Source organism: Dama dama, chromosome X (genome assembly GCF_033118175.1).
Source record: "Dama dama isolate Ldn47 chromosome X, ASM3311817v1, whole genome shotgun sequence".
NCBI classification, from domain to species: domain Eukaryota; kingdom Metazoa; phylum Chordata; class Mammalia; order Artiodactyla; family Cervidae; genus Dama; species Dama dama.
In genome coordinates, this window is record NC_083714.1 from 79,635,896 (window position 1) to 79,651,326 (window position 15,431).

Here is a 15,431-nt window from a genome sequence, read left to right on the forward strand (position 1 = left end):
AGGCCTTAACAAAAGGATCACGTTTTTTTAAATAATTTTTTTTTTGTTTATTTATATTAGTTGGAGGCTAATTACTTTACAATATTGTAGTGGTTTTTGCCATACATTGATATGAATCAGCCATGGATTTACATGTGTTCCCCATCCTGAACCCCCCTCCCACCTCCCTCCCCATCCCATCCCTCTGGGTCATCCTAGTGCACCAGCCCTGAGCACTTGTCTCATGCATCAAACCTGGACTGGTGATCTGTTCCACAGTTGATAATATACATGTTTCAATGCTATTCTCTCAGATCATCCCACCTCACCTTCTCCCACAGAGTCCAAAAGTCTGTTCTATACATCTGTGTCTCTTTTTCTGTTATGCATGAAGGGTTATCATTACCATATTTCTAAATTCCATATATATGCGTTAGTGTAGTGTATTGGTGTTTTTCTTTCTGGCTTACTTCACTCTGTATAATGGGCTCCAGTTTCATCTACCTCATTGGAACTGATTCAAATGAATTCTTTTTAATGGCTGAGTAATATTCCATTGCGTATATGTACCACAGCTTTCTTATCCATTCGTCTGCTGATGGGCATCTAGGTTGCTTCCATGTCCTGGCTATTATAAACAGTGCTACGATGAACATTGGGGTACACATGTCTCTTTCAGTTCTGGTTTCCTTGGTGTCTGTGCCCAGGAGTGGGATTGCTGTGTCATATGGCAATTCTATTCCCAGTTTTTTAAGGAATCTCCACACTGTTCTCCATAGTGGCTGTACTAGTTTGCATAAATTTCATTTTGCCCTGGTAGCAGGAGACTTCTCTATTTCCAAAGCATTCCCAAGTCATGAGCTACTCCAAAAATATACCTGCTGTGTAAATGTTAGCATGTTTGCCAGAGACCTGAGTGCAGGCATGAGTGAGTGCTTATAGGTCAGCTTCAATTTGGCCTGAAGAAATAAAGGGCTAAGCTTTGGATTCTATTAAAGTGAAGGGAATAGACACAGTATATCCAATTTTCAGATGTCCATCATTATTTCATAGGTAGGAGTTATAAGTAAACTAAGAAGCACTGGAGTTGTCTAAAGGTGTTTCTTGTAAATATGGATGTGGACTAGTCAAGAGATCACTTGTGGTTATGCAGTCATGTGTGGTCTCATCTGTTGGTGATGGTAAGAGAATAGCAGGATTTAGGGAGTTTCCATGAGACAAAAGTGACATTTGAAGAGGAAAACAATAAGATTTCATGAGGCTTCAGTCCACTAACAGATTAAGTGTTGTGTGTAGTATGAGTTCACGAATGCCACAATAGTGTGAGGGACAAACACTTGTAAAGAAGACCCTGTAACTCTCTCTTCTGTGGCCCACAGAAGAGTAACAGTGGTTGCTGTTGCTAAGGCAAGGTGGATGTCCTGGAGTTATGAGTTCCAACTTTTGGCTATAATAGCTGATAGGTGAGCATTTTCCTCTTGGGCTGAACAAGCACTCCAAGGGTATTTCTGTTAATTTCATGTAACTTCATAGTAGAAAGGGAAGAGAAAACTCACTAGGGTTTCCTATAGCAGGAACAGTGACCAATTTAGTTTTTAAAGTTTTAAAGGCTGACTCAATGTCATGATTCCAAGCAAGAGGATTGGGTCTCTTATCATTTGAAAAGGAATAAATGGGTTTTGCATAAAAGGATAAATTGGGAACCTAACTTTTACAGTGGGCATCATCAGATGGCCATTACCAAAATCAGATTGGTTATATTCTTTGCAGCCGAGGATGGAGAAGCTCTATACAGTCAGCAAAAACAAGACCAGGAGCTGACCATGGCTCAGATATGAACTCCTTATTGCAAAATTCAGACTTAAATAAAGTGGGGGAAAAACCACTAGACCATTCAGGTATGACCTAAATCAAATCCCTTACAATTATACAGTAGAAGTGAGAAATAGATTCAAGGGATTAGATTTGATAGAGTTCCTGAAAAACTATGGATGGAAGTTCGTGACATTGTACGGGAGACCATTCCCAAGAAAAATGCAAAAAGGCAAAATGGTTGTCTGAAGAGGCCTTACAAATAGCTGAGAAAAGAAGAGAAGTGAAAGGCAAAGGAAAAAAGAAAAAATATATACCCATTTGAATGCAGAGTTCCAAAGACTAGCAAGGAGAGATAGGAAAGCCTTCCTAAGTGATCAGTGCAAAGAAATAGAGGAAAGCAATAGAGTGGAAAAGACTGGAGATCTCTTCAGGAAAATTAGAAATACCAAGGGAACGTTTCATGCAAAGATGGGAACAATAAAGGACAGAAATGCTATATACCTAACAGAAGCAGAAGGTGTTAAGAAGCGGTGACAAGAATATACAGAAGAACTATACAAAAAATATATTAATGACCCAGATGGCCATGATGGTGTGATCATTCACCTAAAGCCAGACATCCTGGAATGTGAAGTCAAATGGGCCTTACGGAGCAGTGCTACTAAGCTACTGGAGATGATGGAATTCCAGCTGAGCTATTTCAAATCCTAAAAGATGATGCTGTGAAAGTGCTGAATTCAACATGCCAGCAAACTTGGAAAACTCATCAGTGGTCACAGGACTGGAAAATGTCCATTTTCATTCCAATCCCAAAGAAAGGCAATGCCAAAGAATGCCAAAAAACTACCACACAATTGTCCTCATCTCACACGCTAGCAAAGTAATGCTCAAAATTCTCCAAGTGAGACTTCAACAGTATGTGAACCTAGAACTTCCAGATGTTTAAGCTGGCTTTAGGAAGGGCAGAGGAACCAGAGATCAAATGGCCAGCATCTGCTGGATCATAGGAAAAGCAAGATAATTCCAGAAAAAAATATCTACTTCTGCTTTATTGACCTTGCCAAAGCCTTTTACTGTGTGAATCACAACAAACTGTGGAAAATTCTTAAAGAGCTGGGAATACCAGACCACCTGACCCTCCTCGTGAGAAATCTGTATTCAGGTCAGGAAGCAACAGTTAGAACTGGACATGGAACAACAGACTGGTTCCAAATAAGAAAAGGAGTACATCAAGGCTGTATAGTGTCACCATAATTATTTAACTTACATGCAGATTACATGATGAGAAATGCTGGACTGAAGGAAGCACAAGCTGAAATCAAGATTGCCGGGAGAAATATCAATAACCTCAGATATGCAAACGACACCACCCTTATGGCTGAAAGTGAAGAAGAACTAAAGAGCCTCTTGATGAAAATACAAGATGAGAGTGAAAAAGTTGACTTAAAGCTCAACATTCAGAAAACTAAGATCATGGCATCCTGTCCCATCACTTCATGGCAAATAGATGGGGAAACAGTGCAAACAGTGACTGACTTTATTTTGGGGGGCTCCAAAATCACTGCAGATGGTGACTGCAGCCATGAAAGTAAAAGATGCTTACTCATTGGAAGGAAAGTTATGATCAACCTAGACAGCATATTAAAAAGCAGAGACATTATTTTGCCAACAAAGGTTCATCTAGTCAAGGCTATGGTTTTTCCAGTGGCCATGTATGGATGTGAGAGTTGGACTGTGATGAAAGCTGAGCACCGAAGAATTGATGCTTTTGAACTGTGGTGTTGGAGAAGACTCTTGAGAGTCCCTTGGACTGCAAGGAGATCCAACCAGTCCATTCTAAAGGAAATCAGCCCTGGGTGTTCATTGGAAGGACTAATGTTGAAGCTGAAACTCCAATAGTTGGCCACCTGAGGCAAGAGCTGACTCATTGGAAAAGACCCTGATGGTGATAAAGATTGAGGACAGTAGGAGAAGGGGACGACCAAGGTTGAGATGGTTGAATGGCATCACCGACTCAATGGACATGGGTTTGGGCGGGCAGCCTGGTGTGCTGCGGTTCATGGGGTCACAAAGAATCAGACATGACTGAGCAACTGAACTGAACTGAAACCTAGTTTCTTATTGTGCACATAAAAAGACCATTTTTGAAATTTCAGAAGTTCCGCCTTTTGACCAGATCAATTTTATGTCATCTCTGGTATACCATTGCCATTTACCTAGGCAAACATAAGATGTCGTCCATACTGTTTATACAGTTACCCAACAGGAGTTCCAGATGGGTGAGAGTCCTCCCCCATAACAGTCTTAGACAATGACTGTCCCGTTATAGTGTATTAAAAGGGAGCAAGTGATTGATCAAACAAAAGACACCAAGAATATGGGCCTTATCGTTAACTTAGGAGGGAAGTTTGGGACTTAGAAGACTTATCACCCAGACCCAGTACTGCTTGAGCGATGACAGAGCACAAGGGGCTCTGCAAGTAACTTGCTTAAATCCATTGTGACTTTGGAGATGGGAGGAAGACTGCTTTGGATCCCACTTTTGCCATCAAAAATGTTAGCCCAAAGTACCATGAACTGTAAAGAATCCAAAAAAAAAAAGAAAGAAAGAAAGAAAAAGAAACAAGAAACAAGTTTATTTGTGGTAATAGAATTGCAATTAAGGGATCACAGATTCTGGAGGAACTCTGAATAGTGTCTCACTGAAAGAAAGTAACAGGAGTTTTTATTGGAAAAAGAGGCAAGTTAATGTAGAGTTTGGATTGGAGGGTAACATTGTTCTTTACATACTATGGGTTATGGAACAAATCTCATTCATTACTTGGAAAAGATGTTTTCTTTAGTCCAGAACAAGGCCAGTCAGTCAGTCCAGTTTCTTAGTCATGTCCGACTCTTTGCGACACCATGGACTACAGCACACCAGGCCTCCCTGTCCATCACCAACTCCTGGAGTTTACTCAGACTCATGTCCATTGAGTCGGTGATGCTATCCAACCATTTCATCTTCTGACATCCCTTTCTTCTTCTGCCTTCAATCTCTCCCAGCATCAGGGTCTTTTCAAATGCCAGTTCTTCATATCAGGTGGCCAAAGTATTGGAGTTTCAGCTTCAGCATCAGTCCTTCCAATGAATATTCAGGACTGATTTCCTTTAGGATGGACTGGTTGGATCTCCTTGCAGTCCAAGGGACTCTCAAGAGTCTTCTGCAACACCACATTTCAAAAGCATCAGTTCTTTGGAGCTCAGCTTTCTTTATAGGCCAACTGTCAAATCCATACATGATTACTGGAAAAACCATAGCTTTGACTAGATGGACCTTTGTTGGCAAAGTGATGTCTCTACTTTTTAATATGCTGTCTAAGTTGGTCATAAATTTTCTTCCAAGGGGCAAGTGTCTTTTAATTTCATGGCTGTAGTTACCATCTGCAGTTATTTTGGAGCCCCTCAAAATAAGGTCTGTCACTGTTTGCACTGTTTCCCCATCTATTTGCCATGAAGTGATGGGACCAGATGCCATGATCTTAGTTTTCTGAATGTTGAGTTTGAAGCCAACTTTTTCACTCTCCTCTTTAAATTTCATCAAGGGGCTCTTTATTTCTTCACTTTCTGCCATAAGGGTGGTGTCATCTGCATAGCTGTGGTTATTGATATTTCTCCTGACAATCTTAATTCCAGCTTATGCTTCATCCAGTGCAGCATTTCTCATGATGTACTCTGCATATAAGTTAAATAAGCAATATGACAGTATACAGCCTTGACGTACTCCTTTCTCGATTTGGAACTAGTCTGCTGTTCCATGTCCAGTTCCAACTGTTGCTTCTTGAGCTGCATACAGATTTTCAGGAGGCAGGTCAGGTGGTCTGGTATTCCCACATCTTTCAGAATTTTTCAGTTTGTTGTGATCCACACAGTGCAAGACTTTGGCATAGTCAATAAATCAGATGTTTTTCTGGAACTCTCTTGCTTTTTCAATGATCCGGTGGATGTTGGCAATTTGATCTCTGGTTCCTCTGCCTTTTCTAAATCCAGCTTGAACATCTGGAAGTTCATTATTCATGTATACTATTCACGTTCCATTAGCAACACAGGAACCATTTAGCAGGTTTAATTTAAGGCATTCACCAAAAGTTCAGCATGAAAAGCAAACATGGAAGTCCTCAGGTCACATCTCATTCATTCCTGACACAGTTCTTTTCACAGCTCATACCAACTTTCCCAAAGTAACGAGGCTGATATTTATAAACGTTGATCCTGTGTTCATGCATGCTTCCGGCATTATCTTGGACTCCTGGATGCTTCTGGTGTTTGCCAGTGCAGTTGTGGCCATGACTTACAAGTTTTTGGGCCTTTAGTCTTGATGGCAGGTTGACAGCCATGACCTATGGTCAGTGACCTTTAGTGTTACTATTGCAACTCACCGAAGGCTCAGATAAAGGTTAGCAGTTTTTAGCAATAAACTATAGTATTTTTAAATTAAGGTATGTATATTGTTTTTTAAGATATAGTGCTGTTGCACACTTAATAGACTACTGTATATTGTAGTTGTTTTTGTTTAGTTGCTAAGTCATGTCCAACTCTATTGCTACCCTGTGGTATAGTGTAAACATAACTTTTATGTGCATCAGAAAGCCAAAATACTTGTGTGATTTGCTTTATTGCAACAATTTCTTTATTATGGTGATCTGGAACTGAATCTGCGTTATATCTGAAGTATGCCTAGATACAGGCATAGAGCTTTATTTTAGGCAGATGTGGATCCACCTCTAAATTTAGATCTAATTTGCTATGGTTATTTAAATGAAGTAAGAAAAAATGAAGAGCTCTTCTTTCTGAATCTTTCAGCAACTAACCTGTAAACATGAAGGTTATTTGAGAGAGAAAATTTTCTTTAAATGTGAACTTCTTAAATGTTTTTAACATTGGGTACTATATAAATATAGTGCTTTTGTTTATTAGGTGGAATTTGGTGATCCTGGAGACTACTTGAAAGTTTATAATACCATCAAATTTGTTGTGAATATTTATGTTTTGTTGTGTGTGCTAAGTGACTTCAGTCATGTCTGACTCTTTGCGACCCTGTGGACTGTAGCCCACCAGGCTCCTCTGTTCCTGGGATTCTCCAGGCAAGAATACTGGAGTGGGTTGTCATGCCCTTCTCCAGGGGATCTTCCCGACCCAGGGATCGAACCCAGATCTCCTGCATTGCAGGCAGATTCTTTAAGGTCTGAATAACCAGGGAAGCTGTGTATGTTTTGTTAGCGATTTACATTACCCATGCTTCTCACTTACCTTTTACCTTCCTTGCATAATTTATGTCTCTGCTTCTTTCTTCAGTATTCCGGTTGACACCAAGTCATGAACTTCTCAAATTTAACACTGAGAAACAAATATTTGCTTAATAGTGTTAATCATGATCAGATTACAGTCTTTTTAGAAACTCTGTGCACTTGTGCATTCATTTTCCCACACCACCTCCACTTCTAAGGATCTGAAGGGAAAATATATTTCGTTAGTTTAATTTTCCATGATGAGCTACTTCTGTCATTAATAGTGAGAAAATGATAGTTTTGGGGTTACCTATGTGATTTTCTGAGATCAGATGAGTATTGCGACTCAAGTTTAGTATTTCTGTTTGTCCAGAATCTTTTAAAGTGATTTATTTAATTATTTTTTGAGAAATTGAAAATAATTTTAAAAAATTCTTCACTGGGCTCTGATATAAAAGGGTGTTCACTTGGATTTGAGTATTTGAGTAAATTATTACTATCTTTGTAATTGTTGATTAGCTTTCAGAATCTTCTGTAGGGAATTTTTTTATTCCCTGTTTGGCATTTAATTGGGGGAAACAGCATATCTGCGTGTTTTTTCAAAATATAAATTTTGTCCTTGAAATAAAGGTTTATTGTCCCAGAGAATTTTGAAAGTGTTTTCATGCAGATTAAAATGACTTGTTACAGTAAATATCACTGAATACTAAGGTCCTTTAGATAAATGAATATTCTTATGTTGAAAACCTTGTATCTTATTGAAGGTAGATGAGGTGGGTGTATTGGAGTGTTTTCTTTTTAAAGCCTATTTATGTAGACTGTGTTGCTTTTTAGGATATAGTCATCTTTTTAACTCATTCAGATTAATTTTATTTCTAGTTACTTCAGGCACACAGGTTCATGCTGAATTAATCATAAGATGGTATGAATTGGAAGTAACCAGCAACTGAGGTAACAGAAGAATGCAGTATTACCTTTTTAAAAAGTGGATAATCTTGAAAGTCATTTTGTAGTAAAATTTAAGTTATCAGGATTCTGTCTTAATATTGGTTTGTGGGCTCTTGCTGAATGTACCTCTTCCTACATGCTGGTGATGAATCCATTACCATTCTTTCATCCCCCATAGTCTATATGTGCTTTTGAGTTAAGACAACAAATAGTGGTGCTGTTTGCCCTGGAGAAAAGATGTATGTCTGTTGGAGGGGGATCACTAATTTGTTTTTACATTATTTATTTTTTGAAAGACAGATGAGCAACTGAAAATGTCAAGTAGGCAGTTGATTATATGGATCAGGAGCACAGAAGAGTAGTGTCTGAGTAAATGTGAATCATGTCAGTAAATTATCTATCTGGGGAAAGATGTGAAGTGAGATGAGAATGTGGCCCAAGTCCATTTCCTGAGGACCTACAATGTTTCAAGGATACTGAAAAGAGCAAAGAAAAAATTGAGTAAAAGGAAATGAAAGTACGGTTTAAAAAAACTCAAATTGGAGGGAGTGGTTGATCAGCAGTGACATGTAAGATCAAGTAAGATAAGGATTGTTGGTGATTTTATTTGTTTTTTGTTGAGATTTTTAGAAAGATGCTAGTCAAGTAAATAATGCTGGGTAAATTACTCTTTAATAAGTTTATTTTCAAATTTACATACAGTAAAATTCATTTTTCATGCAAGTTTCTCAGATGAATAGAGTTGTGTAACCACCACCATTGTCAGATTAGTCCCATTATCCCCTGACCTCAGTTCTCATTGCTGCCTACCGCTAGGCCTAAACTCTGACAGTTGCTAATTCCTTTTCCATGCCTTATTGTTTTACCTTTTCCATAATATCTGATAAATAGAATCATACAGTATATATGCTTTTGAGGCTGTTTTCTTCCCATTAATTGTATAATGTATTTCAGATTCATCCATATTGTTGAATATATCAGTAGATTGTTCTTTTTGTGTTGCTGGGTAGTATTCCCCATTTCATTGCTGAGTAGTATTCTATTCTTTCTCCATGTTGAAGGACATCTGGAATGTTTCCAAAAAGCAATTAGGAACAAAGCTGCTATATACATTCATGTATAGGTTTTTGTGTTAACGTAAGTTTCCATTTATCTCAGGTAAATATTCTTACTGTCTTTCGACATTCATGATTTCCCATAAGAAATATTAAAAAAAAAGAGAAATCTCTGTTATTCAATGTGATGTCTATGTAATGTGTTTTTCTCTCATTGCTTTAGAAACTTCTTTTGACTTAGTGTAGTTTAATTAAGATATGTCTTGGGATGGCTTTCTTTGATTTTATACCTTTTGTGTTTCCCTGAGCTTCTTGAAATTGTAAATTTATGTCTCTTACCAAATTTGGGAAATTCTCAGCCATTTTTAAAAAGACAGCTTTATCAAAACATAATTCGCATACCACATAGTTCACCCATTTAAAATGGACAGCCTTATGGTTTTTGGTATACAGTATTCACAGATATGTGTAACCATCACCATAGTCAATTTTAGAACATTTTTTGTCACATCAAGAAGAAACCTTCTACCTTTTGTTTGTTATCTGCATCTCCCCATCCCCTAGCCCTAGGGAACCACTAATATAATTCCTATCTCTACAGACTTTCCTCTTAACATTTAGTATGAATTGAATTGCAATTATTGAATTGCCCATGAACAGTATGAAAAGGCAAAAACATAGGACACTGAAAGATGAACTCCCCAGGTCGGTAGGTTCCCAGTATGCTACTGGAAATCAGTGGAGAAATAATTCCAGAAATAATAAAGAGACAGAGAAAAAGTAACAAAACCACCCAGTTGTGGATGTGAGTGGTGATGGAAGTAAAGTCTGATGCTGTGAAGAGCAGTATTGCACAGGAACCTGGAATGTTAGATGCATGAATCAAGGCAAACTGGAAGTGGTCAAACAGGAGATGGTAAGAGTGAATGTTGACATTCTAGGAATCAGTGAACTAAAATGGACTGGAATGGGTGAATTTAATTCAGATGACCATTATATCTACTACTGTGGGCAAGAATCAATTAGAAGAAATGGAGTAGCCATCATAGTCAACAAAAGAGTATGAAAAGCAGTACTTGGATGTAACCTCAAAAAGAACAGAATGATCTCTATTCATTTCCAAGGCAAACCATTCAATATGACAGTAGTGCATGTATATGCCCCGCCCAGTAATGCTGAAGAAGCTAGAGTTGAATGGTTCTGTGAAGACCTACAAGACCTTCTAGAACTAACACGCAAAAAAGATGTCCTTTTCATTATTGGGGACTGGAATGCAAAAGTAGAAAGTTAAGAAATACCTGGAGAAACAAGTAAGTTTGGCCTTGAAGTACAGAATGAAGTAGGGCTGAGGCAAATAAAGTTTTGCCAAGAGAAAACACTGGTCATAGCAAATACCCTCTTTCAAAAACACAGAGAAGACTCTACACATGGACATCACCAGATGGTCAGTACCAAAATCAGATTGATTATATTCTTTGCAGCCAAAAATGGAGAAGCTCTGTATAGTCAGCAAAAACAAGACTATGGCTCAGATCATGAATTCCTTATTGCCAAATTCAGACTTAACTTGAAGAAAGTATGGGAAACCATTAGATCATTCAGGTGTGACCTAAATCAAATCCCTTACAGTTATACAGTGGAAGTGAGAAATAGATTCAGGGGATTAAATCTGATAGAGTGCCTGAAGAACTACAGACATAGGTTAATGACATTGTCGAGGAGGCAGGGATCAAGACCATCTGCAAGAAAAAGAAATGCAGAAAGGCAAAATGGTTGTCTGAGGAGGCCTTACAAATAGCTGTGAAAAGAAGAGAAATGAAAGGCAAAGGAGAAAAGGAAGGATATACCCATTTGAATGCAGAGTTCCAAAGAGTAGCAAGGAGAGATAAGGAAGACTTCCTCAGTGATCAGTACAAAGAAATAGAGGAAAACAATAGAATGGGAATGACTAGAGATCTCTTCAAGAAAATGAGAGATACCAAGAGGATATTTCATGCAAAGATGGGCACAAAAAGGACAGAAATGGTACCGACCTAACAGAAGCAGAAAATATTGAGAAGAGATGACAAGAATACACAGAAGAACTATACAAAAAAAGATCTTCATGACCCAGGTTATCATGATGGTGAGATCACTCACCTAGAACCAGACATCCTGGAATGCCAAGTCAAGTGGGCCTTAGGAAGCATAACTACAAACAAAGCTAGTGGAGGTGATGGAATTCCAGTTGAGTTATTTCAAATCCTTAAAGATGATGCTGTGAAAGTGCTGCACTCAATATGCCAGCAAAGTTGGAAAACTCAGCAGTGGCTACAGGACTGAAAAAGGTCAGTTTTCATTCCAATCCCAAAGAAAGGCAATGTCAAAAAATGTTCAAATTACCACACAATTGCACTCATCTCACATGCTAGCAACGTAATACTCAAAATTTTCCAAGCCCAGCTTCAATAGTATATGAACTGTGAACTTCCAGATGTTCAAACTGAGTTTAGAAAAGGTAGAGGAACCAGAGATCAAATTGCCAACATCCGTTGGATCATTGAAAAAGCAAGAGAGTTCCAGAAAAACATCTACTTCTGCTTCACAACAGACTGTGGAAAATTCTTCAAGAGATGGGAATACCAGACCACCTGACCTGCCTCCTGAGAAATCTGTATGCAGGTCAAGAAGTAACAGTTAGAACTGGACATGGAACAATAGACTGGTTCCATATCAGGAAAGGAGTAAGTCAAGGCTGTATATTGTCACCCTGCTTATTTAACTTACATGCAGAGTTCAGTTCAATTCAGTCGCTCAGTCATGTCTGACTATTTGCGACCCCATGGATCGCAGCACGCCAGGCCTCCCTGTCCATCACAGACTCCTTGAGTTTACTCAAACTCATGCCCATCGAGTCGGTGATGCCATCCAGCCATCTCATCATCTGTCGTCCCCTTCTCCTCCTGCCTCCAATCCCTCCCAGCATCAGGGTCTTTTCTAATGAGTCAACTCTTCGCATGAGGTGGCCAAAATATTGAAGTTTCAGCTTCAGTATCAGTCCTTCCAATGAACACCCAGGACTTATCTCCTTCAAGATGGACTGGTTGGATCTCCTTGCAGTCCAAGGGACTCTCAAGAGTCTTCTCCAACAGCACAGTTCAAAAGCATCAATTTTTAGGCGCTCAGCTTTCTTCACAGTCCAACTCTCACATCCATACATGGCCACTGGAAAAACCATAGCCTTGCCCAGACAGACCTTTGTTGGCAAAGTAATGTCTCTGCTTTTTAATATGCTGTCTAGGTTGGTCATGACTTGCCTTCCAAGGAGTAATCATCTTTTACTTTCATGGCTGCAGTCACCATCTGCCATGATTTTTGAGCCGCCAAAAATAATGTCTGACATTGTTTCCACTGTCTCCCCATCTATTTCCCATGAGGTGATGGGACTGGATACCATGATCTTAGTTTTCTGAATGTTGAGCTTTAAGCTAACTTTTTACATCATGAGAAATGCTGGGATGGATGAAGCACAAGCTGGAATCACGATTGCCAGGAGAAATAATTGGTAACCTCAGATATGCAGAAAGTGAAGAAAAAGAACTAAAGAGCCTCTTGATGAAAATGAAAGAGGAGAGTGAAAAAGTTGGCTTAAAGCTCAACATTCAGAAAACAGATCATGGCATCTGGTCCCATCACTTCATGGCAAACAGCTGGGGAAACAGTGGCAGACTTTATTTTCATAGGTTCCCAAATCACTGCAGATGGTGACTGCAGCCTTGAAATGAAAAGACACTTACCCCTTGAAAAAAAAGTTATGAACAAAATAGACAGCATATTAAAAAAAAAAAAAAAACAGAGACATTACTTTGCCAACAAAGGTTCATCTAGTCAAAGCTATAGTTTTTCCAGTGGTCATGTATGGATGTGAATGTTGGCATATAAACAAAGCTGAATTAGTTTGCAATCCCACCAACAGTGTAAGAGGGTTCCCTTTTCTCCACACCCTCTCCAGCATTTATTGCTTGTAGATTTTTGGATAGCAGCCATTCTGACTGGTGTGTAATGGTACTTCATTGAGGTTTTGATTTGCATTTCTCTGATAATGAGTGATGTTGAACATCTTTTCATGTGTTTGTTAGCCATCTGTATGTCTTCTTTGGAGAAATGTCTGTTTAGATCTTTGGCCCATTTTTTGATTGGGTCATTTATTTTTCTGGAATTGAGCATGCTCAGGGCTGGTTCACTGGGAAGACCCAGAGGGATGGGATGGAGAGGGAGGTGGGAGGGGGGATTGGGATGGGGAACACATGTAAATCCATGGCTGACTCATGTCATGGCATGTAGTAGCAAAAACCAGTACAATATTGTAAAGTAATTAACCTCCAACTAATAAAAATAAATGGAAAAAAAAAGAAAGCTGAGTACTGAAGAAATGATACTTTTGAACTGTGGTGTTGGAGAGGATTTTTGAGAGTCTCTTGGACTGCAAGGAGATCCAGTCTGTCCATCCTAAAGGAAATCAGTCCTGAATATTCATTGGAAGGACTGATGCTGAAGCTGAAACACCAATACTTTTGCCACCTGATGCGAAGAACTGACTCATTTTAGAAGACCCTGATGCTAGGAAAGGTTGAAGGTGGAAAAGGGGACTACAGAGGTTGAGATGGTGGTTGGCATCACGGACTTGATGGACTTGAGTTTGAGTAAGCTTCAGGAGTTGGTCATGGATAGGGAGGCCTGGTGTCCTGCAGTCCTTGGGGCTGCAAAGAGTTGGACATGACTGAGATACTAAACTGAACTGAACTGAACTTACACATTATAATATTTTTGTTCTAAAGTTTTTTTTACGTTTGATTATTTTGTAGTTTCTTTTTCTCTGCCTTTAACTTTTAACCTTCCCATTCAGGTGTGTTTATTTTTACCCCAAAGAACATAATTATAATTGCCACTTAAAGTGCTTGTCAGATATTTCCACATTGGTGTTATCCTGGAATTGACACCTGTTACTTTTGATCGTTTCAGCATTTGGTGTGGTTAGATTCAGACTCCCAAATTCTATCTCACCCTCTCTGGACGATGGTTCCTGTGTTAAATATGTTTTCAGAGTGTTTGGGTCAGCAAGTTGGCATGTGCCGTGCAGTGCCCAGTGGTTTAGTCTGAGGCTTGAGGAGTTCAGTTTTCAAAGCCTTTGTTAGACTTCTCTGATTTTTTTCCACGTACATGCAGTTTGTTGTTGAGTCCAGGACTTGTGTCTGTTCATACACAGTATTAAGGAATTTCCTTTTCCCATTCTATCATCTCTGTGATTTCTTTTATGGATTCTCCAATTGGCAAGGACCTTTTATTCTTGTTCCTCTGACCAGAAATTTGAGTTTATCTCAGTCTTAGCCTTTCATGCTGTTACGTAGCTTTGCACTGTTGGGGTGAAATGAAGGAGAGCGTGAAGAAAAACAACAGGTATTACCCCCTATAATGTTCTTATAGGAACCTCTTTTTCTGGTTCCTCTGATCAGAGACAGAGGTTTTCTCATGAATGATGCTTGCCTTGGAACAAGAATGATAATCAAAAAAGAACAACAAAAGTGGGGAAATAAAGTTGACGTTTTCTTTATGCTCACCAGCTGAAAAGTATGTCTTTTTCTTGTCCTCTTGAAATTTTCTTCATGTAGTTCCATGACTCAGTCTATCCTTGAGTCATAATCAAGAGATAAAGGTAGAAAATAAACCCAAGAAACTCACTGGAGTACTAGTTATTATTCAAATTTTGATTTCCCCCTCTAATCTGCTTGCTCTTATTTAGTTTTTAAAGGCCTCAGGTAGTTGTTTTTTATGTTTTGTCCAGAGTTTTTAGTTAATAATCAGAGGAGAGATAGTCTTATTCCATCTTGGCTGTCACCAGAAGCTCTATTTAGTTTAGTTTACTTTCTTCTCTTTATAATTAAAAAAAAAAAACAAACAAACTGAGGACTCTTATAAATAGACAATGGTAAATTTTAATTTTTAGGCCATCTTGCTGTTGCTTAATTTTCCAATATCTTATTTAAGAGATCGGTGGTTGACAGACTTTTTCTGTAAAGGGCCAAATAGTACATATTTTAGGCTTCACAGGCATAGGTTCTCTGTGAACTGTTCAATACTTCTGTTGAAGTGAGAAAGCAGCCATAGGTAATATGGAAACAAATGGATGTCTCTGTGTTCCAGTAAACTGTTATTTATAAAAACAGTGGGCCAGTTTGGACCATGGACTACAGCTTGCAGACCCTTAATCTAAGTTCTCCACGCTTACTCCTTTCTGAGGTATTGCTTGAAGAGTATTATTACCCACTGAGCTTTGTATGTTGAAATAATTTTGTTTCCATGGCCATTTATATTTTTCTCCTATACTTTA

General features: G+C 38.7%; 1 protein-coding gene across 10 annotated transcripts in view; it reads left to right on the forward strand.

The window, feature by feature from the left end:
• Positions 1 to 15,431, forward strand: part of RPS6KA6 (ribosomal protein S6 kinase A6) — a 174,080-nt gene that overhangs the window by 19,117 nt on the left and 139,532 nt on the right. The gene's annotated exons all lie outside the window — the stretch shown is intronic.